Here is a 23,548-nt window from a genome sequence, read left to right on the forward strand (position 1 = left end):
GAGCTGAGATTCTGCCATTTGAATCCAGCCTGGCTGACACAGTGATATCCTGTCAAAGGAAAGGAGTGGAATGCAATGGAGTGGAATAGAATGGAATGGAAAGGAATGGAATGGAGTGGAGTGGAGTGGAGTGGAGTGAAGTGGAATGGAGTCAGATGGAATGGGAAGTAGTGGAATGGAATGGAGTGCAGAGGAGGGGAGTGGAGTGATATGGAGTGGAAAGGAATAAGATTGAATGGAATGCTATAGAATGGTGAAAATAAATTTGAGCTGAGATTGAGCCACTGCACATCAGCCTTTGTGACAGAGTGAGATCCTGTGGAAAGAAAGGAATGGAATGGAGTGGAACAGAATGGAATGTAGTGGAGTGGAGTGGGATGGATTGGAGTGGAATGGAGGGAAGTGGAGTGGAGTGGAGTGGAATGGAATTGAATGAATGGAATGGAAAGGAATGGAATGATGAAATGAAATGTGAGCTGTGATTGTGCTACTGCACTCCTGGCTGGGTGACAGAGTGAGATACTGTCGAGAGAAAGAATAGAATGGAATGCTGAGGAATGGAATGGAATGCAGTGGAAGGGAATGGAGTGGAGTGGAATGGAGTGGATTGTAGTGGAGTAGAGTGGAATGGAGTGTAGTGGAATGGAGTGGATTGTAGTGGAGAAGAGTGGAAAGGAGTGGAGTGGAATGGAGTGGATTGTAGTGGAGTGGAAGTGGATTGTAGTGGAATGGATTGGAATTGAGTGGAGTGGAATGGAGTGGAGGGGAGGGCAGTGGAGTGGAATGGAGTTGAGTGCAATAGAGTGGAGTGGATTGGAGTGCACTGGAATAGAGTGAAGTGGAATGGAATGGAGTGGAGTTAAGTGGAGTAAAGTGGAATGGAGTTGAGTGGAGTGGAACGAAATTGAACGGAATGGAATGGAACGGAATGGAATACAATGGAATGGAAGAGAATGGTGAAAAGAAATATGTGCTGAGATTGTGCCAGTACGCTACAGCCTGTGTGACAGACGGAGATCCTGTCAAAAGGAAGGAGTGGAATAGAAGGGATTGAAATGGAATGGAATGAAATAGATTGGAGTGGAATGGAGAGGAACTGAGTGGAGTAGAATGGAGTGCAGTGGAATGGAATGGTATGGAATGGATTGGAGTGGATTTTAGTGGAGTGGAGTGAAGTGGACTATAGTGGAATGGAGAGGAATGGAATGGGATGGAATGGAATGAAGTGGAGAAGTGTGGAATAGAGTTGAGAGGAGTGGAATGGAATGGAATGGTGAAACGAAATGTGAGCTGAGATTGTGCTACAGCGCTCCAGGCTGGTTGACAGAGTGAGATACCCTAGAAAGAAAGGAATGGAATGGAATGCCGTGGAATGAAATGGAATGGAGTGGACTACAGAGGAGTGGAGGAGAGTGAAGTGGAGTGGAGTGGAATGGAGAGGAATGGAATGGGACTGAATGGAATGGAATGGAAAGAAGTGGAATGGAGTGAGGTGGAGTGGACTGCACTTGAATGGTGTGGAATGGAATGGAACAAAGGGGAGTGGTGTGCAGTGGAGTGGACAGAAGTGGAATGGAGTGGAATGCAATCGGATGTAATGGAATGTAGTGGAGTGGAGTGCAGTGGAGTGGAATGGAGTAGAATGGAATGAATGGAATGGAATGGAATGGAATGTACTGCAGTGTAGTGCAGTGGAGTGGAATGGAGTGGAATAGAATGGAATTGACTGGAATGGAATGCAATGTAGTGGAAGGCAACGGAATAGAATGCAATGCAATGGAAAGTTGACATGTAATGTGAGCTGAGATTGTGCCACTGCACTCCAGCCTGGGTGACACAGTGATAGCTGGTCGAAAGAAAGGAATGGAAGGCAATGGAGTGAAATGGAATGGAAACGAATGGAATGCAATGGAGTGGAGTGGAGTGGAGTGGAGTGGAGTGGAGTGGAGTGGAATGGAGTCGAATGGAAAGGTATGGGGTGGAACAGAATGGAGTGGAGTGGAGTGGAATGGAGTGAAACAGAGTGGAATGGAATGGGATGGAAAGGAATACAACAGAATGGTGAAAAGAAATGTGCTGAGATGGTGCCACTGCACTTCAGCATTTGTGACAGAGTGAGATCCTGTGGAAAGAAAGGAATGGAATGGAGTGGACTGGCATGGAATGGAGTGGAGTGGAATGGAGTGGAAAGGAGTGGATTGGAGTGGAGTGGAGTGGAATAGAGTGAAGTGGAATGGAGTAGAATGGGGTGGAGTGGAGGGGAATTCAGTGGAGTGGAATGGAGTGGAGTGGAATGGAGTAGAGAGGAGTGGACTGCAATGGAATGGAGTGGAGTGGACAGGAGTGGAGTGGATTGGAGTGGAATAGAGTGGAGTGGAGGGGAGTGGAGGGGAGTGTAGTGTAGTGTAGTGTAGTGGAGGGGAGTGGAGTGTAGTGTAGTGGAATGGAATGTGATGGAATGGAATGGAATTAAGTGGAGTGGAGTTGAAAAAAGTGGGATGGAGTGGAATGAAATGGATTGGAATGTAGTGAAATAGAGTGGAATGGAATGGGATGGAATGGAAAGCAATGGAATGGTGAAAAGAAATGTGAGATGGGATTGTACTACGGAACTACAGCCTTTTTGACAGAGCGGGGTCAAGTGGAAAGAAAGGAATGGAATGGAATGGAATGGAGTGGAGAGGAGAGGAGGGAAGTAGAGTGGAATGGAGTTGAGTGGAGTGGAGTAGAGTGGATTGAAGTGGAGTGGAATGGAGAGGAAAGAAATGGGATGGAAGGGAATGCATTGAAGTGGAGTGGAGTGGGTTGGAGTACAACGGGATGGAATGGAATGGAATGAAGTGGACTGGTGTGGAGTGGAGTGAAGTGGAGTGGAGTAGAATGGAGAGGAATGGAATGGGAAGGAATGGAATGGAATGTAGTAGAGTGGAGTGAGGTGGAATGGAGTGAAGTGGAATGGAGCAGAATTAAATAGGATGGAGTTGAATATATTGGAGTGGAGCGCACTGGAGTGGAGAGGAGTGGAATGGAGTGGAAGAGAGTTTGATGAAATGGAATGTAGTGGATTGGAGTGAAGTGGAGTGAAATGGAATGGAGTGGAATGGAATTGAATGGAATGGAATGGAATGGAATGGAATGGAATGGAATGGAATGGAATGGAATGGAATGGAATGCATTGGAATAGAACGCAATGGAATGGAAAGTTGACATGTAATGTGAGCTGAGATTGTGCCACTGCACTCCAGCCTGGGTGACACAGTGATATCCTGTCTAAAGAAAGGAATGGAATGCAATGGAGTGAAATGGAATGAAATGGAGTGGAGTGCATTGCAGTGGAGTGGAATGGAGTGTAGTGTAGTGTAATGGAGTGTAGTGGAGTGGAGTTGAGTTGAGTGGAGTGAAATGGAGTGGAGTGGAGTGGAACAGAATAGAATGTAATGTAATGGAATAGAATGGTGAAAGGAAATGTGAGCTGAGATTGTGCCATATCGCTCCAGGGTGGTTGAAAGAGTGAGATACCCTAGAAAGAAAGGAATCTGATAGAATGCCGGGCAATGAAATTAAATGGAGTGGACTGGAGAGGAGTGGAGTGAAGTGTAGTGGAGTGGAATGGAGAGGATTGGAACGGGACGGAATGGAATGGAATGAAGTGGAGTGGGGTGGAGTGGAGTGCAGTTGAATGGAGTGGAAGGGAATGGAATGGAATGGAATGGAATGGAGTGGAGTGCAGTGGAGTGGAGAGGAGTGGAACGGAGTGCAACAGAATATGATGTAATGGAATGTAATGGACTGGAGTGGAGTGGAGTTGAATGGAGTGGAATGGAATGGAATGGAAGGGAATGCAGTGGAATGCAATGGAATAGAATGTAATGCAAAGGAAAGTTGACATGTAATGTGAGCTGAGATTGTGCCACTGCACTCCAGACTGGGTGAAACAGTGATAGCATGTCGAAAGAAAGGATTGGAATGCAATGGAGTGAAATGAAATGGAATGGAACAGAAAGAAATGGAGTGGAGTGGAGTGGAGGGGAGTGGAATGGCTTCTAATGGAAAAGGATTGAGTGGAACGTAATGGAGTGTACTGCAGTGGAATGGACTGAAATAGAGTGGAATGGAATGGGATTTAAAGGAATGCAATAGAATGGTGAAAAGAAATGTGCACTGAGATTGTGCCACTGCACTCCAGTATTTGTGACAGAGTGAGATCCTGTGGAAAGAAAGGAATTGAATGGAGTGGAGTGGAATGGAATGGAGTGGAGTGAAGTGGAGTGGAGGGGAGTGGAATGGAGTGGAATGGAATGGAGTGGAGGGAGTGGAATGGAATGGAGAGGAGCGGAGTGCAGTGGAATGGAGAGGAATGGCATGGGACAGAATGGAATGGAATGAAATGAAGTGGAGTGTAGCACAGTGGGATGGAGTGGAGTGGAATGCATTGGAGTGGAGTGGAATGGAATGAGTGGAGTAGAGTGGATGAAATGGAACGGAATGGAGGGGAATGGAGTGGAGTGGAGCAGAATGGACTGGGGTGTAGTGGAGTAGAGAGGATGGAATGGAATGATATAGAATGGAATGGAATGGAATAATGAAATAAAATGTGAGCTGTGATCGTGCGATTACGTTCCAGCCTGGATGACAGAGTGAGATACTCTTGAAAGAAAGGAATGGAATGGAATGTAGTTGAATGGTATGGAATGCAATGGAATGGACTGGATTGGAGTGGAGTGGAGTGGAGTGATGGGGAGTGGAGTGGAATGTAGTGGAATGGAATGGGATTGAATCGAACGGAATGAAGTGGAGTGGAGTGGGGTGGACTGGAGAGTAGGGCAATGGAGAGGAGTGAAATGGGATGGAGTGGATTGGAGTGGAGTGAAGTGCAGTGGAGTAGAGAGGAGTGGAATGGAGTGTAATGGAATAATATACAATGGAATGTAGTGTAGTGGAGTTGAGTGAAGTGGAATGGAGTGCAAAGGAATGGAATGGAATGGAAAGGAATGCAATGGAATGCAATGGAAGCAATGAAATGCAATGGAAAGTTGACATGTAATATCAGCTGAGATTTTGTCACTGCATTCCAGCCTCGGTGACACAGTGATATCCTGTCAAAAGAAGGGAATGAAATTAAATGGAGTGAAATGGAATGTAATAGAATGGAGTGGAGTGGAGTGGACTGGAGTGAAATATAGTGGAATGGAAAGGGATGGAAAGGAATGCAATGTTATGGTGTAAAGAAATGTGAGCTGAGATTGTGTCACTGCATTCCAGCCTTTGTGACAGAGAGAGATCCCATGGAAAGAAAGGAATGGAATGGATTGGAATGGAATGGAATGGAGTGGAATGTAATGGAATGCAATGGAATGGATTGGAATGGAGTGGAGTGGAGTGGATTGGAATGGAATGGAGTGAGGTGGACTGCAGTGGAGTAGATTGGAATGGAGTGGAGTGAAACAGTGGAGTGGACTGGAATAGAGTGGAATGGAGTGGAGTGGAGTGGGATGGAGTGGAGTGGAATGGATTGGAGTGGAGTGGAGTGGAGTGTGATGGAGTGGAGTGGAATTGATTGGATTGGAATGGAGTGGAGTGGAATGAATAGAGTTCAGTGGAGTGAAATGGAATGGAGCGGAGTGGAATGGATTGGATTGGAGGGGAGTGGACTGGATTGGAGTGGAGTTGAGTGGAATGGAATGGAATGGAATGTTGAAAAGAAATGTGTGTTGATATTATGCCACTACGCTACAGCCTGTGTGACAGAAAGAGATCCTGTCGAAAGAAAGGAGTGGAATGGAAGGGAATGGAATGGAATGGGATGAAATGGAATGAAGTGGAGTGGAGTGGGTTGCTGTGGATTGCAGTGGAATGGAGTGGAATGGAATGGGATGTAGTGGAATGGAGTGTAGTGGAGTGTTGTGGAGTAGAGAGGAGTGGAATGGAGTGCAATGGAATTACATGTAATGGAATGTAGTGGAATGGAGTGGAGTGGAACGGAGTGGAAAAGAGTGGAATTGAATGAAAAGGAATGGAAAGGAATGGAATGCAATGCACTGGAATGGATTGCAATGATATGCAATGGAATAGAATGCAATGCAATGAAAAGTTGACATGTAATGCGAGCTGAAATTGTGCCACTACACTCCAGCCTGGGTGACACCATGATATCCAGTCTAAGGAAAAGAATGGAACGCAATGGTGTGAAATCCAAAGGAATGGAATGCAATGGAGTGGAATGCAGTGGAGTGGATTGGAGTTGAATGGAATAGGATGGAGTGGAATGGAAAGGAGTGGAGTGGAGTGGAGTGAAATAGAGTGGAATGGAATGGGATGAAATTGAAAGCAATGGAATGGTGAAAAAAATGTGAGCTGAGATTGTACCACTGAACTCCATCCTTTTTGACATAGTGAGATCCTGTGGAAAGAAAGGAATGGAATGGAATGGAATGGAATGGAATGGAATGAAATGGAATGGAGTGGAGTGGAGTGGAGTAGAGGGGAGTAGAGTGGAATGGAGTGGTGTTGTGTGGAGTCAATGAAGTGGAGTGGAGTGGAATGGAATGGAGTGGAATAGAGGGGACTGGAGTGGAGTGGAGTGCAATGGAGTGCAGTGGAATGGGATGGAGTGAAGTGGAGTGGAGTGTAGTCGAATGGAGTGGACTGGAGTGGAGTGGATTTGAATGGAATGGAATGAAATGGTTTGAAGTGGAGTGGAGTAAAATTGATTGGAGTGGAGTGAAGGGCCGTGGAATAGAATAGAATGGAATGGTGAAACGAAATGTGAGCTAAGATTGTGCCACTGTACACAAGCCTGGGTGACAGAGTGAGATCCTGTCAAAATAAAAGAATGGAATGGAATGGAGTGGAATGGAATGGGATGGAGGGGAGTGGAGTGGAGTGGAAAGGAGTGGAATGGAATTAGATGGAATGGAAAGAAGTGGAGTGGACTAGAATGGAGAGGAGTGGAGTCGAGTGGAATGGATTGGATTGGAGTGCAGTGGAATGGAATGGAATGGAATGGAATGTTGAAATGAAATTGGACTTGAGATTGTGCCACTGTGCTCCAGGCTGGGTGACAGAGTGAGACACTATCGAGGGAAAGGAATGGAATGGAATGCAGTGAAATGGAATGGAATGCAGTGGACAGGAGTGCAGTGGAGTGGAGTGGAGTGAAATGGATAGAAATAGAATGGGATGAAATGAAATGGATTGAAGTGGAGTGGAGTGGGGGGGAGGGGAGTAGAGGGGAATGGAGCGGAATTGAATGGGATCGAGTGGAATGGAGTGGAGTGGAGTTCAGTAGAGTGGAGAGGAGTGGAATGGAGTGGAATGGATTCCAATGTAACGGAATGCGGTGTAGTGGAGTGGAGTAGAGTGGAACAGAGTGGAATGGCATGGCATGGAATGGAATGGAATGGAATGGAATGAATAGAGTGGAATGGAATGGAATGGAGTGGAATGGAATGGAATGGAATGGACTAGAATGGAATGGAATTGAATGAAATGGAATAGAGTGCAATACAATGGAAAGCTGACGTGTACGGTGAGCTGAGATTCTGCCATTTGAATCCAGCCTGGCTGACACAGTGATATCCTGTCAAAGGAAAGGAGTGGAATGCAATGGAGTGGAATAGAATGGAATGGAAAGGAATGGAATGGAGTGGAGTGGAGTGGAGTGGAGTGAAGTGGAATGGAGTCAGATGGAATGGGAAGTAGTGGAATGGAATGGAGTGCAGAGGAGGGGAGTGGAGTGATATGGAGTGGAAAGGAATAAGATTGAATGGAATGCTATAGAATGGTGAAAATAAATTTGAGCTGAGATTGAGCCACTGCACATCAGCCTTTGTGACAGAGTGAGATCCTGTGGAAAGAAAGGAATGGAATGGAGTGGAACAGAATGGAATGTAGTGGAGTGGAGTGGGATGGATTGGAGTGGAATGGAGGGAAGTGGAGTGGAGTGGAGTGGAATGGAATTGAATGAATGGAATGGAAAGGAATGGAATGATGAAATGAAATGTGAGCTGTGATTGTGCTACTGCACTCCTGGCTGGGTGACAGAGTGAGATACTGTCGAGAGAAAGAATAGAATGGAATGCTGAGGAATGGAATGGAATGCAGTGGAAGGGAATGGAGTGGAGTGGAATGGAGTGGATTGTAGTGGAGTAGAGTGGAATGGAGTGTAGTGGAATGGAGTGGATTGTAGTGGAGAAGAGTGGAAAGGAGTGGAGTGGAATGGAGTGGATTGTAGTGGAGTGGAAGTGGATTGTAGTGGAATGGATTGGAATTGAGTGGAGTGGAATGGAGTGGAGGGGAGGGCAGTGGAGTGGAATGGAGTTGAGTGCAATAGAGTGGAGTGGATTGGAGTGCACTGGAATAGAGTGAAGTGGAATGGAATGGAGTGGAGTTAAGTGGAGTAAAGTGGAATGGAGTTGAGTGGAGTGGAACGAAATTGAACGGAATGGAATGGAACGGAATGGAATACAATGGAATGGAAGAGAATGGTGAAAAGAAATATGTGCTGAGATTGTGCCAGTACGCTACAGCCTGTGTGACAGACGGAGATCCTGTCAAAAGGAAGGAGTGGAATAGAAGGGATTGAAATGGAATGGAATGAAATAGATTGGAGTGGAATGGAGAGGAACTGAGTGGAGTAGAATGGAGTGCAGTGGAATGGAATGGTATGGAATGGATTGGAGTGGATTTTAGTGGAGTGGAGTGAAGTGGACTATAGTGGAATGGAGAGGAATGGAATGGGATGGAATGGAATGAAGTGGAGAAGTGTGGAATAGAGTTGAGAGGAGTGGAATGGAATGGAATGGTGAAACGAAATGTGAGCTGAGATTGTGCTACAGCGCTCCAGGCTGGTTGACAGAGTGAGATACCCTAGAAAGAAAGGAATGGAATGGAATGCCGTGGAATGAAATGGAATGGAGTGGACTACAGAGGAGTGGAGGAGAGTGAAGTGGAGTGGAGTGGAATGGAGAGGAATGGAATGGGACTGAATGGAATGGAATGGAAAGAAGTGGAATGGAGTGAGGTGGAGTGGACTGCACTTGAATGGTGTGGAATGGAATGGAACAAAGGGGAGTGGTGTGCAGTGGAGTGGACAGAAGTGGAATGGAGTGGAATGCAATCGGATGTAATGGAATGTAGTGGAGTGGAGTGCAGTGGAGTGGAATGGAGTAGAATGGAATGAATGGAATGGAATGGAATGGAATGTACTGCAGTGTAGTGCAGTGGAGTGGAATGGAGTGGAATAGAATGGAATTGACTGGAATGGAATGCAATGTAGTGGAAGGCAACGGAATAGAATGCAATGCAATGGAAAGTTGACATGTAATGTGAGCTGAGATTGTGCCACTGCACTCCAGCCTGGGTGACACAGTGATAGCTGGTCGAAAGAAAGGAATGGAAGGCAATGGAGTGAAATGGAATGGAAACGAATGGAATGCAATGGAGTGGAGTGGAGTGGAGTGGAGTGGAGTGGAGTGGAGTGGAATGGAGTCGAATGGAAAGGTATGGGGTGGAACAGAATGGAGTGGAGTGGAGTGGAATGGAGTGAAACAGAGTGGAATGGAATGGGATGGAAAGGAATACAACAGAATGGTGAAAAGAAATGTGCTGAGATGGTGCCACTGCACTTCAGCATTTGTGACAGAGTGAGATCCTGTGGAAAGAAAGGAATGGAATGGAGTGGACTGGCATGGAATGGAGTGGAGTGGAATGGAGTGGAAAGGAGTGGATTGGAGTGGAGTGGAGTGGAATAGAGTGAAGTGGAATGGAGTAGAATGGGGTGGAGTGGAGGGGAATTCAGTGGAGTGGAATGGAGTGGAGTGGAATGGAGTAGAGAGGAGTGGACTGCAATGGAATGGAGTGGAGTGGACAGGAGTGGAGTGGATTGGAGTGGAATAGAGTGGAGTGGAGGGGAGTGGAGGGGAGTGTAGTGTAGTGTAGTGTAGTGGAGGGGAGTGGAGTGTAGTGTAGTGGAATGGAATGTGATGGAATGGAATGGAATTAAGTGGAGTGGAGTTGAAAAAAGTGGGATGGAGTGGAATGAAATGGATTGGAATGTAGTGAAATAGAGTGGAATGGAATGGGATGGAATGGAAAGCAATGGAATGGTGAAAAGAAATGTGAGATGGGATTGTACTACGGAACTACAGCCTTTTTGACAGAGCGGGGTCAAGTGGAAAGAAAGGAATGGAATGGAATGGAATGGAGTGGAGAGGAGAGGAGGGAAGTAGAGTGGAATGGAGTTGAGTGGAGTGGAGTAGAGTGGATTGAAGTGGAGTGGAATGGAGAGGAAAGAAATGGGATGGAAGGGAATGCATTGAAGTGGAGTGGAGTGGGTTGGAGTACAACGGGATGGAATGGAATGGAATGAAGTGGACTGGTGTGGAGTGGAGTGAAGTGGAGTGGAGTAGAATGGAGAGGAATGGAATGGGAAGGAATGGAATGGAATGTAGTAGAGTGGAGTGAGGTGGAATGGAGTGAAGTGGAATGGAGCAGAATTAAATAGGATGGAGTTGAATATATTGGAGTGGAGCGCACTGGAGTGGAGAGGAGTGGAATGGAGTGGAAGAGAGTTTGATGAAATGGAATGTAGTGGATTGGAGTGAAGTGGAGTGAAATGGAATGGAGTGGAATGGAATTGAATGGAATGGAATGGAATGGAATGGAATGGAATGGAATGGAATGGAATGGAATGCATTGGAATAGAACGCAATGGAATGGAAAGTTGACATGTAATGTGAGCTGAGATTGTGCCACTGCACTCCAGCCTGGGTGACACAGTGATATCCTGTCTAAAGAAAGGAATGGAATGCAATGGAGTGAAATGGAATGAAATGGAGTGGAGTGCATTGCAGTGGAGTGGAATGGAGTGTAGTGTAGTGTAATGGAGTGTAGTGGAGTGGAGTTGAGTTGAGTGGAGTGAAATGGAGTGGAGTGGAGTGGAACAGAATAGAATGTAATGTAATGGAATAGAATGGTGAAAGGAAATGTGAGCTGAGATTGTGCCATATCGCTCCAGGGTGGTTGAAAGAGTGAGATACCCTAGAAAGAAAGGAATCTGATAGAATGCCGGGCAATGAAATTAAATGGAGTGGACTGGAGAGGAGTGGAGTGAAGTGTAGTGGAGTGGAATGGAGAGGATTGGAACGGGACGGAATGGAATGGAATGAAGTGGAGTGGGGTGGAGTGGAGTGCAGTTGAATGGAGTGGAAGGGAATGGAATGGAATGGAATGGAATGGAGTGGAGTGCAGTGGAGTGGAGAGGAGTGGAACGGAGTGCAACAGAATATGATGTAATGGAATGTAATGGACTGGAGTGGAGTGGAGTTGAATGGAGTGGAATGGAATGGAATGGAAGGGAATGCAGTGGAATGCAATGGAATAGAATGTAATGCAAAGGAAAGTTGACATGTAATGTGAGCTGAGATTGTGCCACTGCACTCCAGACTGGGTGAAACAGTGATAGCATGTCGAAAGAAAGGATTGGAATGCAATGGAGTGAAATGAAATGGAATGGAACAGAAAGAAATGGAGTGGAGTGGAGTGGAGGGGAGTGGAATGGCTTCTAATGGAAAAGGATTGAGTGGAACGTAATGGAGTGTACTGCAGTGGAATGGACTGAAATAGAGTGGAATGGAATGGGATTTAAAGGAATGCAATAGAATGGTGAAAAGAAATGTGCACTGAGATTGTGCCACTGCACTCCAGTATTTGTGACAGAGTGAGATCCTGTGGAAAGAAAGGAATTGAATGGAGTGGAGTGGAATGGAATGGAGTGGAGTGAAGTGGAGTGGAGGGGAGTGGAATGGAGTGGAATGGAATGGAGTGGAGGGAGTGGAATGGAATGGAGAGGAGCGGAGTGCAGTGGAATGGAGAGGAATGGCATGGGACAGAATGGAATGGAATGAAATGAAGTGGAGTGTAGCACAGTGGGATGGAGTGGAGTGGAATGCATTGGAGTGGAGTGGAATGGAATGAGTGGAGTAGAGTGGATGAAATGGAACGGAATGGAGGGGAATGGAGTGGAGTGGAGCAGAATGGACTGGGGTGTAGTGGAGTAGAGAGGATGGAATGGAATGATATAGAATGGAATGGAATGGAATAATGAAATAAAATGTGAGCTGTGATCGTGCGATTACGTTCCAGCCTGGATGACAGAGTGAGATACTCTTGAAAGAAAGGAATGGAATGGAATGTAGTTGAATGGTATGGAATGCAATGGAATGGACTGGATTGGAGTGGAGTGGAGTGGAGTGATGGGGAGTGGAGTGGAATGTAGTGGAATGGAATGGGATTGAATCGAACGGAATGAAGTGGAGTGGAGTGGGGTGGACTGGAGAGTAGGGCAATGGAGAGGAGTGAAATGGGATGGAGTGGATTGGAGTGGAGTGAAGTGCAGTGGAGTAGAGAGGAGTGGAATGGAGTGTAATGGAATAATATACAATGGAATGTAGTGTAGTGGAGTTGAGTGAAGTGGAATGGAGTGCAAAGGAATGGAATGGAATGGAAAGGAATGCAATGGAATGCAATGGAAGCAATGAAATGCAATGGAAAGTTGACATGTAATATCAGCTGAGATTTTGTCACTGCATTCCAGCCTCGGTGACACAGTGATATCCTGTCAAAAGAAGGGAATGAAATTAAATGGAGTGAAATGGAATGTAATAGAATGGAGTGGAGTGGAGTGGACTGGAGTGAAATATAGTGGAATGGAAAGGGATGGAAAGGAATGCAATGTTATGGTGTAAAGAAATGTGAGCTGAGATTGTGTCACTGCATTCCAGCCTTTGTGACAGAGAGAGATCCCATGGAAAGAAAGGAATGGAATGGATTGGAATGGAATGGAATGGAGTGGAATGTAATGGAATGCAATGGAATGGATTGGAATGGAGTGGAGTGGAGTGGATTGGAATGGAATGGAGTGAGGTGGACTGCAGTGGAGTAGATTGGAATGGAGTGGAGTGAAACAGTGGAGTGGACTGGAATAGAGTGGAATGGAGTGGAGTGGAGTGGGATGGAGTGGAGTGGAATGGATTGGAGTGGAGTGGAGTGGAGTGTGATGGAGTGGAGTGGAATTGATTGGATTGGAATGGAGTGGAGTGGAATGAATAGAGTTCAGTGGAGTGAAATGGAATGGAGCGGAGTGGAATGGATTGGATTGGAGGGGAGTGGACTGGATTGGAGTGGAGTTGAGTGGAATGGAATGGAATGGAATGTTGAAAAGAAATGTGTGTTGATATTATGCCACTACGCTACAGCCTGTGTGACAGAAAGAGATCCTGTCGAAAGAAAGGAGTGGAATGGAAGGGAATGGAATGGAATGGGATGAAATGGAATGAAGTGGAGTGGAGTGGGTTGCTGTGGATTGCAGTGGAATGGAGTGGAATGGAATGGGATGTAGTGGAATGGAGTGTAGTGGAGTGTTGTGGAGTAGAGAGGAGTGGAATGGAGTGCAATGGAATTACATGTAATGGAATGTAGTGGAATGGAGTGGAGTGGAACGGAGTGGAAAAGAGTGGAATTGAATGAAAAGGAATGGAAAGGAATGGAATGCAATGCACTGGAATGGATTGCAATGATATGCAATGGAATAGAATGCAATGCAATGAAAAGTTGACATGTAATGCGAGCTGAAATTGTGCCACTACACTCCAGCCTGGGTGACACCATGATATCCAGTCTAAGGAAAAGAATGGAACGCAATGGTGTGAAATCCAAAGGAATGGAATGCAATGGAGTGGAATGCAGTGGAGTGGATTGGAGTTGAATGGAATAGGATGGAGTGGAATGGAAAGGAGTGGAGTGGAGTGGAGTGAAATAGAGTGGAATGGAATGGGATGAAATTGAAAGCAATGGAATGGTGAAAAAAATGTGAGCTGAGATTGTACCACTGAACTCCATCCTTTTTGACATAGTGAGATCCTGTGGAAAGAAAGGAATGGAATGGAATGGAATGGAATGGAATGGAATGAAATGGAATGGAGTGGAGTGGAGTGGAGTAGAGGGGAGTAGAGTGGAATGGAGTGGTGTTGTGTGGAGTCAATGAAGTGGAGTGGAGTGGAATGGAATGGAGTGGAATAGAGGGGACTGGAGTGGAGTGGAGTGCAATGGAGTGCAGTGGAATGGGATGGAGTGAAGTGGAGTGGAGTGTAGTCGAATGGAGTGGACTGGAGTGGAGTGGATTTGAATGGAATGGAATGAAATGGTTTGAAGTGGAGTGGAGTAAAATTGATTGGAGTGGAGTGAAGGGCCGTGGAATAGAATAGAATGGAATGGTGAAACGAAATGTGAGCTAAGATTGTGCCACTGTACACAAGCCTGGGTGACAGAGTGAGATCCTGTCAAAATAAAAGAATGGAATGGAATGGAGTGGAATGGAATGGGATGGAGGGGAGTGGAGTGGAGTGGAAAGGAGTGGAATGGAATTAGATGGAATGGAAAGAAGTGGAGTGGACTAGAATGGAGAGGAGTGGAGTCGAGTGGAATGGATTGGATTGGAGTGCAGTGGAATGGAATGGAATGGAATGGAATGTTGAAATGAAATTGGACTTGAGATTGTGCCACTGTGCTCCAGGCTGGGTGACAGAGTGAGACACTATCGAGGGAAAGGAATGGAATGGAATGCAGTGAAATGGAATGGAATGCAGTGGACAGGAGTGCAGTGGAGTGGAGTGGAGTGAAATGGATAGAAATAGAATGGGATGAAATGAAATGGATTGAAGTGGAGTGGAGTGGGGGGGAGGGGAGTAGAGGGGAATGGAGCGGAATTGAATGGGATCGAGTGGAATGGAGTGGAGTGGAGTTCAGTAGAGTGGAGAGGAGTGGAATGGAGTGGAATGGATTCCAATGTAACGGAATGCGGTGTAGTGGAGTGGAGTAGAGTGGAACAGAGTGGAATGGCATGGCATGGAATGGAATGGAATGGAATGGAATGAATAGAGTGGAATGGAATGGAATGGAGTGGAATGGAATGGAATGGAATGGACTAGAATGGAATGGAATTGAATGAAATGGAATAGAGTGCAATACAATGGAAAGCTGACGTGTACGGTGAGCTGAGATTCTGCCATTTGAATCCAGCCTGGCTGACACAGTGATATCCTGTCAAAGGAAAGGAGTGGAATGCAATGGAGTGGAATAGAATGGAATGGAAAGGAATGGAATGGAGTGGAGTGGAGTGGAGTGGAGTGAAGTGGAATGGAGTCAGATGGAATGGGAAGTAGTGGAATGGAATGGAGTGCAGAGGAGGGGAGTGGAGTGATATGGAGTGGAAAGGAATAAGATTGAATGGAATGCTATAGAATGGTGAAAATAAATTTGAGCTGAGATTGAGCCACTGCACATCAGCCTTTGTGACAGAGTGAGATCCTGTGGAAAGAAAGGAATGGAATGGAGTGGAACAGAATGGAATGTAGTGGAGTGGAGTGGGATGGATTGGAGTGGAATGGAGGGAAGTGGAGTGGAGTGGAGTGGAATGGAATTGAATGAATGGAATGGAAAGGAATGGAATGATGAAATGAAATGTGAGCTGTGATTGTGCTACTGCACTCCTGGCTGGGTGACAGAGTGAGATACTGTCGAGAGAAAGAATAGAATGGAATGCTGAGGAATGGAATGGAATGCAGTGGAAGGGAATGGAGTGGAGTGGAATGGAGTGGATTGTAGTGGAGTAGAGTGGAATGGAGTGTAGTGGAATGGAGTGGATTGTAGTGGAGAAGAGTGGAAAGGAGTGGAGTGGAATGGAGTGGATTGTAGTGGAGTGGAAGTGGATTGTAGTGGAATGGATTGGAATTGAGTGGAGTGGAATGGAGTGGAGGGGAGGGCAGTGGAGTGGAATGGAGTTGAGTGCAATAGAGTGGAGTGGATTGGAGTGCACTGGAATAGAGTGAAGTGGAATGGAATGGAGTGGAGTTAAGTGGAGTAAAGTGGAATGGAGTTGAGTGGAGTGGAACGAAATTGAACGGAATGGAATGGAACGGAATGGAATACAATGGAATGGAAGAGAATGGTGAAAAGAAATATGTGCTGAGATTGTGCCAGTACGCTACAGCCTGTGTGACAGACGGAGATCCTGTCAAAAGGAAGGAGTGGAATAGAAGGGATTGAAATGGAATGGAATGAAATAGATTGGAGTGGAATGGAGAGGAACTGAGTGGAGTAGAATGGAGTGCAGTGGAATGGAATGGTATGGAATGGATTGGAGTGGATTTTAGTGGAGTGGAGTGAAGTGGACTATAGTGGAATGGAGAGGAATGGAATGGGATGGAATGGAATGAAGTGGAGAAGTGTGGAATAGAGTTGAGAGGAGTGGAATGGAATGGAATGGTGAAACGAAATGTGAGCTGAGATTGTGCTACAGCGCTCCAGGCTGGTTGACAGAGTGAGATACCCTAGAAAGAAAGGAATGGAATGGAATGCCGTGGAATGAAATGGAATGGAGTGGACTACAGAGGAGTGGAGGAGAGTGAAGTGGAGTGGAGTGGAATGGAGAGGAATGGAATGGGACTGAATGGAATGGAATGGAAAGAAGTGGAATGGAGTGAGGTGGAGTGGACTGCACTTGAATGGTGTGGAATGGAATGGAACAAAGGGGAGTGGTGTGCAGTGGAGTGGACAGAAGTGGAATGGAGTGGAATGCAATCGGATGTAATGGAATGTAGTGGAGTGGAGTGCAGTGGAGTGGAATGGAGTAGAATGGAATGAATGGAATGGAATGGAATGGAATGTACTGCAGTGTAGTGCAGTGGAGTGGAATGGAGTGGAATAGAATGGAATTGACTGGAATGGAATGCAATGTAGTGGAAGGCAACGGAATAGAATGCAATGCAATGGAAAGTTGACATGTAATGTGAGCTGAGATTGTGCCACTGCACTCCAGCCTGGGTGACACAGTGATAGCTGGTCGAAAGAAAGGAATGGAAGGCAATGGAGTGAAATGGAATGGAAACGAATGGAATGCAATGGAGTGGAGTGGAGTGGAGTGGAGTGGAGTGGAATGGAGTCGAATGGAAAGGTATGGGGTGGAACAGAATGGAGTGGAGTGGAGTGGAATGGAGTGAAACAGAGTGGAATGGAATGGGATGGAAAGGAATACAACAGAATGGTGAAAAGAAATGTGCTGAGATGGTGCCACTGCACTTCAGCATTTGTGACAGAGTGAGATCCTGTGGAAAGAAAGGAATGGAATGGAGTGGACTGGCATGGAATGGAGTGGAGTGGAATGGAGTGGAAAGGAGTGGATTGGAGTGGAGTGGAGTGGAATAGAGTGAAGTGGAATGGAGTAGAATGGGGTGGAGTGGAGGGGAATTCAGTGGAGTGGAATGGAGTGGAGTGGAATGGAGTAGAGAGGAGTGGACTGCAATGGAATGGAGTGGAGTGGACAGGAGTGGAGTGGATTGGAGTGGAATAGAGTGGAGTGGAGGGGAGTGGAGGGGAGTGTAGTGTAGTGTAGTGTAGTGGAGGGGAGTGGAGTGTAGTGTAGTGGAATGGAATGTGATGGAATGGAATGGAATTAAGTGGAGTGGAGTTGAAAAAAGTGGGATGGAGTGGAATGAAATGGATTGGAATGTAGTGAAATAGAGTGGAATGGAATGGGATGGAATGGAAAGCAATGGAATGGTGAAAAGAAATGTGAGATGGGATTGTACTACGGAACTACAGCCTTTTTGACAGAGCGGGGTCAAGTGGAAAGAAAGGAATGGAATGGAATGGAATGGAGTGGAGAGGAGAGGAGGGAAGTAGAGTGGAATGGAGTTGAGTGGAGTGGAGTAGAGTGGATTGAAGTGGAGTGGAATGGAGAGGAAAGAAATGGGATGGAAGGGAATGCATTGAAGTGGAGTGGAGTGGGTTGGAGTACAACGGGATGGAATGGAATGGAATGAAGTGGACTGGTGTGGAGTGGAGTGAAGTGGAGTGGAGTAGAATGGAGAGGAATGGAATGGGAAGGAATGGAATGGAATGTAGTAGAGTGGAGTGAGGTGGAATGGAGTGAAGTGGAATGGAGCAGAATTAAATAGGATGGAGTTGAATATATTGGAGTGGAGCGCACTGGAGTGGAGAGGAGTGGAATGGAGTGGAAGAGAGTTTGATGAAATGGAATGTAGTGGATTGGAGTGAAGTGGAGTGAAATGGAATGGAGTGGAATGGAATGGAATGGAATGGAATGGAATGGAATGGAATGGAATGGAATGGAATGGAATGCATTGGAATAGAACGCAATGGAATGGAAAGTTGACATGTAATGTGAGCTGAGATTGTGCCACTGCACTCCAGCCTGGGTGACACAGTGATATCCTGTCTAAAGAAAGGAATGGAATGCAATGGAGTGAAATGGAATGAAATGGAGTGGAGTGCATTGCAGTGGAGTGGAATGGAGTGTAGTGTAGTGTAATGGAGTGTAGTGGAGTGGAGTTGAGTTGAGTGGAGTGAAATGGAGTGGAGTGGAGTGGAACAGAATAGAATGTAATGTAATGGAATAGAATGGTGAAAGGAAATGTGAGCTGAGATTGTGCCATATCGCTCCAGGGTGGTTGAAAGAGTGAGATACCCTAGAAAGAAAGGAATCTGATAGAATGCCGGGCAATGAAATTAAATGGAGTGGACTGGAGAGGAGTGGAGTGAAGTGTAGTGGAGTGGAATGGAGAGGATTGGAACGGGACGGAATGGAATGGAATGAAGTGGAGTGGGGTGGAGTGGAGTGCAGTTGAATGGAGTGGAAGGGAATGGAATGGAATGGAATGGAATGGAGTGGAGTGCAGTGGAGTGGAGAGGAGTGGAACGGAGTGCAACAGAATATGATGTAATGGAATGTAATGGACTGGAGTGGAGTGGAGTTGAATGGAGTGGAATGGAATGGAATGGAAGGGAATGCAGTGGAATGCAATGGAATAGAATGTAATGCAAAGGAAAGTTGACATGTAATGTGAGCTGAGATTGTGCCACTGCACTCCAGACTGGGTGAAACAGTGATAGCATGTCGAAAGAAAGGATTGGAATGCAATGGAGTGAAATGAAATGGAATGGAACAGAAAGAAATGGAGTGGAGTGGAGTGGAGGGGAGTGGAATGGCTTCTAATGGAAAAGGATTGAGTGGAACGTAATGGAGTGTACTGCAGTGGAATGGACTGAAATAGAGTGGAATGGAATGGGATTTAAAGGAATGCAATAGAATGGTGAAAAGAAATGTGCACTGAGATTGTGCCACTGCACTCCAGTATTTGTGACAGAGTGAGATCCTGTGGAAAGAAAGGAATTGAATGGAGTGGAGTGGAATGGAATGGAGTGGAGTGAAGTGGAGTGGAGGGGAGTGGAATGGAGTGGAATGGAATGGAGTGGAGGGAGTGGAATGGAATGGAGAGGAGCGGAGTGCAGTGGAATGGAGAGGAATGGCATGGGACAGAATGGAATGGAATGAAATGAAGTGGAGTGTAGCACAGTGGGATGGAGTGGAGTGGAATGCATTGGAGTGGAGTGGAATGGAATGAGTGGAGTAGAGTGGATGAAATGGAACGGAATGGAGGGGAATGGAGTGGAGTGGAGCAGAATGGACTGGGGTGTAGTGGAGTAGAGAGGATGGAATGGAATGATATAGAATGGAATGGAATGGAATAATGAAATAAAATGTGAGCTGTGATCGTGCGATTACGTTCCAGCCTGGATGACAGAGTGAGATACTCTTGAAAGAAAGGAATGGAATGGAATGTAGTTGAATGGTATGGAATGCAATGGAATGGACTGGATTGGAGTGGAGTGGAGTGGAGTGATGGGGAGTGGAGTGGAATGTAGTGGAATGGAATGGGATTGAATCGAACGGAATGAAGTGGAGTGGAGTGGGGTGGACTGGAGAGTAGGGCAATGGAGAGGAGTGAAATGGGATGGAGTGGATTGGAGTGGAGTGAAGTGCAGTGGAGTAGAGAGGAGTGGAATGGAGTGTAATGGAATAATATACAATGGAATGTAGTGTAGTGGAGTTGAGTGAAGTGGAATGGAGTGCAAAGGAATGGAATGGAATGGAAAGGAATGCAATGGAATGCAATGGAAGCAATGAAATGCAATGGAAAGTTGACATGTAATATCAGCTGAGATTTTGTCACTGCATTCCAGCCTCGGTGACACAGTGATATTCTGTCAAAAAAAGGGAATGAAATTAAATGGAGTGAAATGGAATGTAATAGAATGGAGTGGAGTGGAGTGGACTGGAGTGAAATATAGTGGAATGGAAAGGGATGGAAAGGAATGCAATGTTATGGTGTAAAGAAATGTGAGCTGAGATTGTGTCACTGCATTCCAGCCTTTGTGACAGAGAGAGATCCCATGGAAAGAAAGGAATGGAATGGATTGGAATGGAATGGAATGGAGTGGAATGTAATGGAATGCAATGGAATGGATTGGAATGGAGTGGAGTGGAGTGGATTGGAATGGAATGGAGTGAAGTGGACTGCAGTGGAGTAGATTGGAATGGAGTGGAGTGAAACAGTGGAGTGGACTGGAATAGAGTGGAATGGAGTGGAGTGGAGTGGGATGGAGTGGAGTGGAATGGATTGGAGTGGAGTGGAGTGGAGTGGGATGGAGTGGAGTGGAATTGATTGGATTGGAATGGAGTGGAGTGGAATGAATAGAGTTCAGTGGAGTGAAATGGAATGGAGCGGAGTGGAATGGATTGGATTGGAGGGGAGTGGACTGGATTGGAGTGGAGTTGAGTGGAATGGAATGGAATGGAATGTTGAAAAGAAATGTGTGTTGATATTATGCCACTACGCTACAGCCTGTGTGACAGAAAGAGATCCTGTCGAAAGAAAGGAGTGGAATGGAAGGGAATGGAATGGAATGGGATGAAATGGAATGAAGTGGAGTGGAGTGGGTTGCTGTGGATTGCAGTGGAATGGAGTGGAATGGAATGGGATGTAGTGGAATGGAGTGTAGTGGAGTGTTGTGGAGTAGAGAGGAGTGGAATGGAGTGCAATGGAATTACATGTAATGGAATGTAGTGGAATGGAGTGGAGTGGAACGGAGTGGAAAAGAGTGGAATTGAATGAAAAGGAATGGAAAGGAATGGAATGCAATGCACTGGAATGGATTGCAATGATATGCAATGGAATAGAATGCAATGCAATGAAAAGTTGACATGTAATGCGAGCTGAAATTGTGCCACTACACTCCAGCCTGGGTGACACCATGATATCCAGTCTAAGGAAAGGAATGGAACGCAATGGTGTGAAATCCAAAGGAATGGAATGCAATGGAGTGGAATGCAGTGGAGTGGATTGGAGTTGAATGGAATAGGATGGAGTGGAATGGAAAGGAGTGGAGTGGAGTGGAGTGAAATAGAGTGGAATGGAATGGGATGAAATTGAAAGCAATGGAATGGTGAAAAAAATGTGAGCTGAGATTGTACCACTGAACTCCATCCTTTTTGACATAGTGAGATCCTGTGGAAAGAAAGGAATGGAATGGAATGGAATGGAATGGAATGGAATGGAATGGAGTGGAGTGGAGTGGAGTGGAGTAGAGGGGAGTAGAGTGGAATGGAGTGGTGTTGTGTGGAGTCAATGAAGTGGAGTGGAGTGGAATGGAATGGAGTGGAATAGAGGGGACTGGAGTGGAGTGGAGTGCAATGGAGTGCAGTGGAATGGGATGGAGTGAAGTGGAGTGGAGTGTAGTCGAATGGAGTGGACTGGAGTGGAGTGGATTTGAATGGAATGGAATGAAATGGTTTGAAGTGGAGTGGAGTAAAATTGATTGGAGTGGAGTGAAGGGCCGTGGAATAGAATAGAATGGAATGGTGAAACGAAATGTGAGCTAAGATTGTGCCACTGTACACAAGCCTGGGTGACAGAGTGAGATCCTGTCAAAATAAAAGAATGGAATGGAATGGAGTGGAATGGAATGGGATGGAGGGGAGTGGAGTGGAGTGGAAAGGAGTGGAATGGAATTAGATGGAATGGAAAGAAGTGGAGTGGACTAGAATGGAGAGGAGTGGAGTCGAGTGGAATGGATTGGATTGGAGTGCAGTGGAATGGAATGGAATGGAATGGAATGTTGAAATGAAATTGGACTTGAGATTGTGCCACTGTGCTCCAGGCTGGGTGACAGAGTGAGACACTATCGAGGGAAAGGAATGGAATGGAATGCAGTGAAATGGAATGGAATGCAGTGGACAGGAGTGCAGTGGAGTGGAGTGAAGTGGAGTGGAGTGAAATGGATAGAAATAGAATGGGATGAAATGAAATGGATTGAAGTGGAGTGGAGTGGGGGGGAGGGGAGTAGAGGGGAATGGAGCGGAATTGAATGGGATCGAGTGGAATGGAGTGGAGTGGAGTTCAGTAGAGTGGAGAGGAGTGGAATGGAGTGGAATGGATTCCAATGTAACGGAATGCGGTGTAGTGGAGTGGAGTAGAGTGGAACAGAGTGGAATGGCATGGCATGGAATGGAATGGAATGGAATGGAATGAATAGAGTGGAATGGAATGGAATGGAGTGGAATGGAATGGAATGGAATGGACTAGAATGGAATGGAATTGAATGAAATGGAATAGAGTGCAATACAATGGAAAGCTGACGTGTACGGTGAGCTGAGATTCTGCCATTTGAATCCAGCCTGGCTGACACAGTGATATCCTGTCAAAGGAAAGGAGTGGAATGCAATGGAGTGGAATAGAATGGAATGGAAAGGAATGGAATGGAGTGGAGTGGAGTGGAGTGGAGTGGAGTGAAGTGGAATGGAGTCAGATGGAATGGGAAGTAGTGGAATGGAATGGAGTGCAGAGGAGGGGAGTGGAGTGATATGGAGTGGAAAGGAATAAGATTGAATGGAATGCTATAGAATGGTGAAAATAAATTTGAGCTGAGATTGAGCCACTGCACATCAGCCTTTGTGACAGAGTGAGATCCTGTGGAAAGAAAGGAATGGAATGGAGTGGAACAGAATGGAATGTAGTGGAGTGGAGTGGGATGGATTGGAGTGGAATGGAGGGAAGTGGAGTGGAGTGGAGTGGAATGGAATTGAATGAATGGAATGGAAAGGAATGGAATGATGAAATGAAATGTGAGCTGTGATTGTGCTACTGCACTCCTGGCTGGGTGACAGAGTGAGATACTGTCGAGAGAAAGAATAGAATGGAATGCTGAGGAATGGAATGGAATGCAGTGGAAGGGAATGGAGTGGAGTGGAATGGAGTGGATTGTAGTGGAGTAGAGTGGAATGGAGTGTAGTGGAATGGAGTGGATTGTAGTGGAGAAGAGTGGAAAGGAGTGGAGTGGAATGGAGTGGATTGTAGTGGAGTGGAAGTGGATTGTAGTGGAATGGATTGGAATTGAGTGGAGTGGAATGGAGTGGAGGGGAGGGCAGTGGAGTGGAATGGAGTTGAGTGCAATAGAGTGGAGTGGATTGGAGTGCACTGGAATAGAGTGAAGTGGAATGGAATGGAGTGGAGTTAAGTGGAGTAAAGTGGAATGGAGTTGAGTGGAGTGGAACGAAATTGAACGGAATGGAATGGAACGGAATGGAATACAATGGAATGGAAGAGAATGGTGAAAAGAAATATGTGCTGAG

Source organism: Pan paniscus, chromosome Y (assembly GCF_029289425.2).
Source record: "Pan paniscus chromosome Y, NHGRI_mPanPan1-v2.0_pri, whole genome shotgun sequence".
Lineage (NCBI taxonomy): Eukaryota > Metazoa > Chordata > Mammalia > Primates > Hominidae > Pan > Pan paniscus.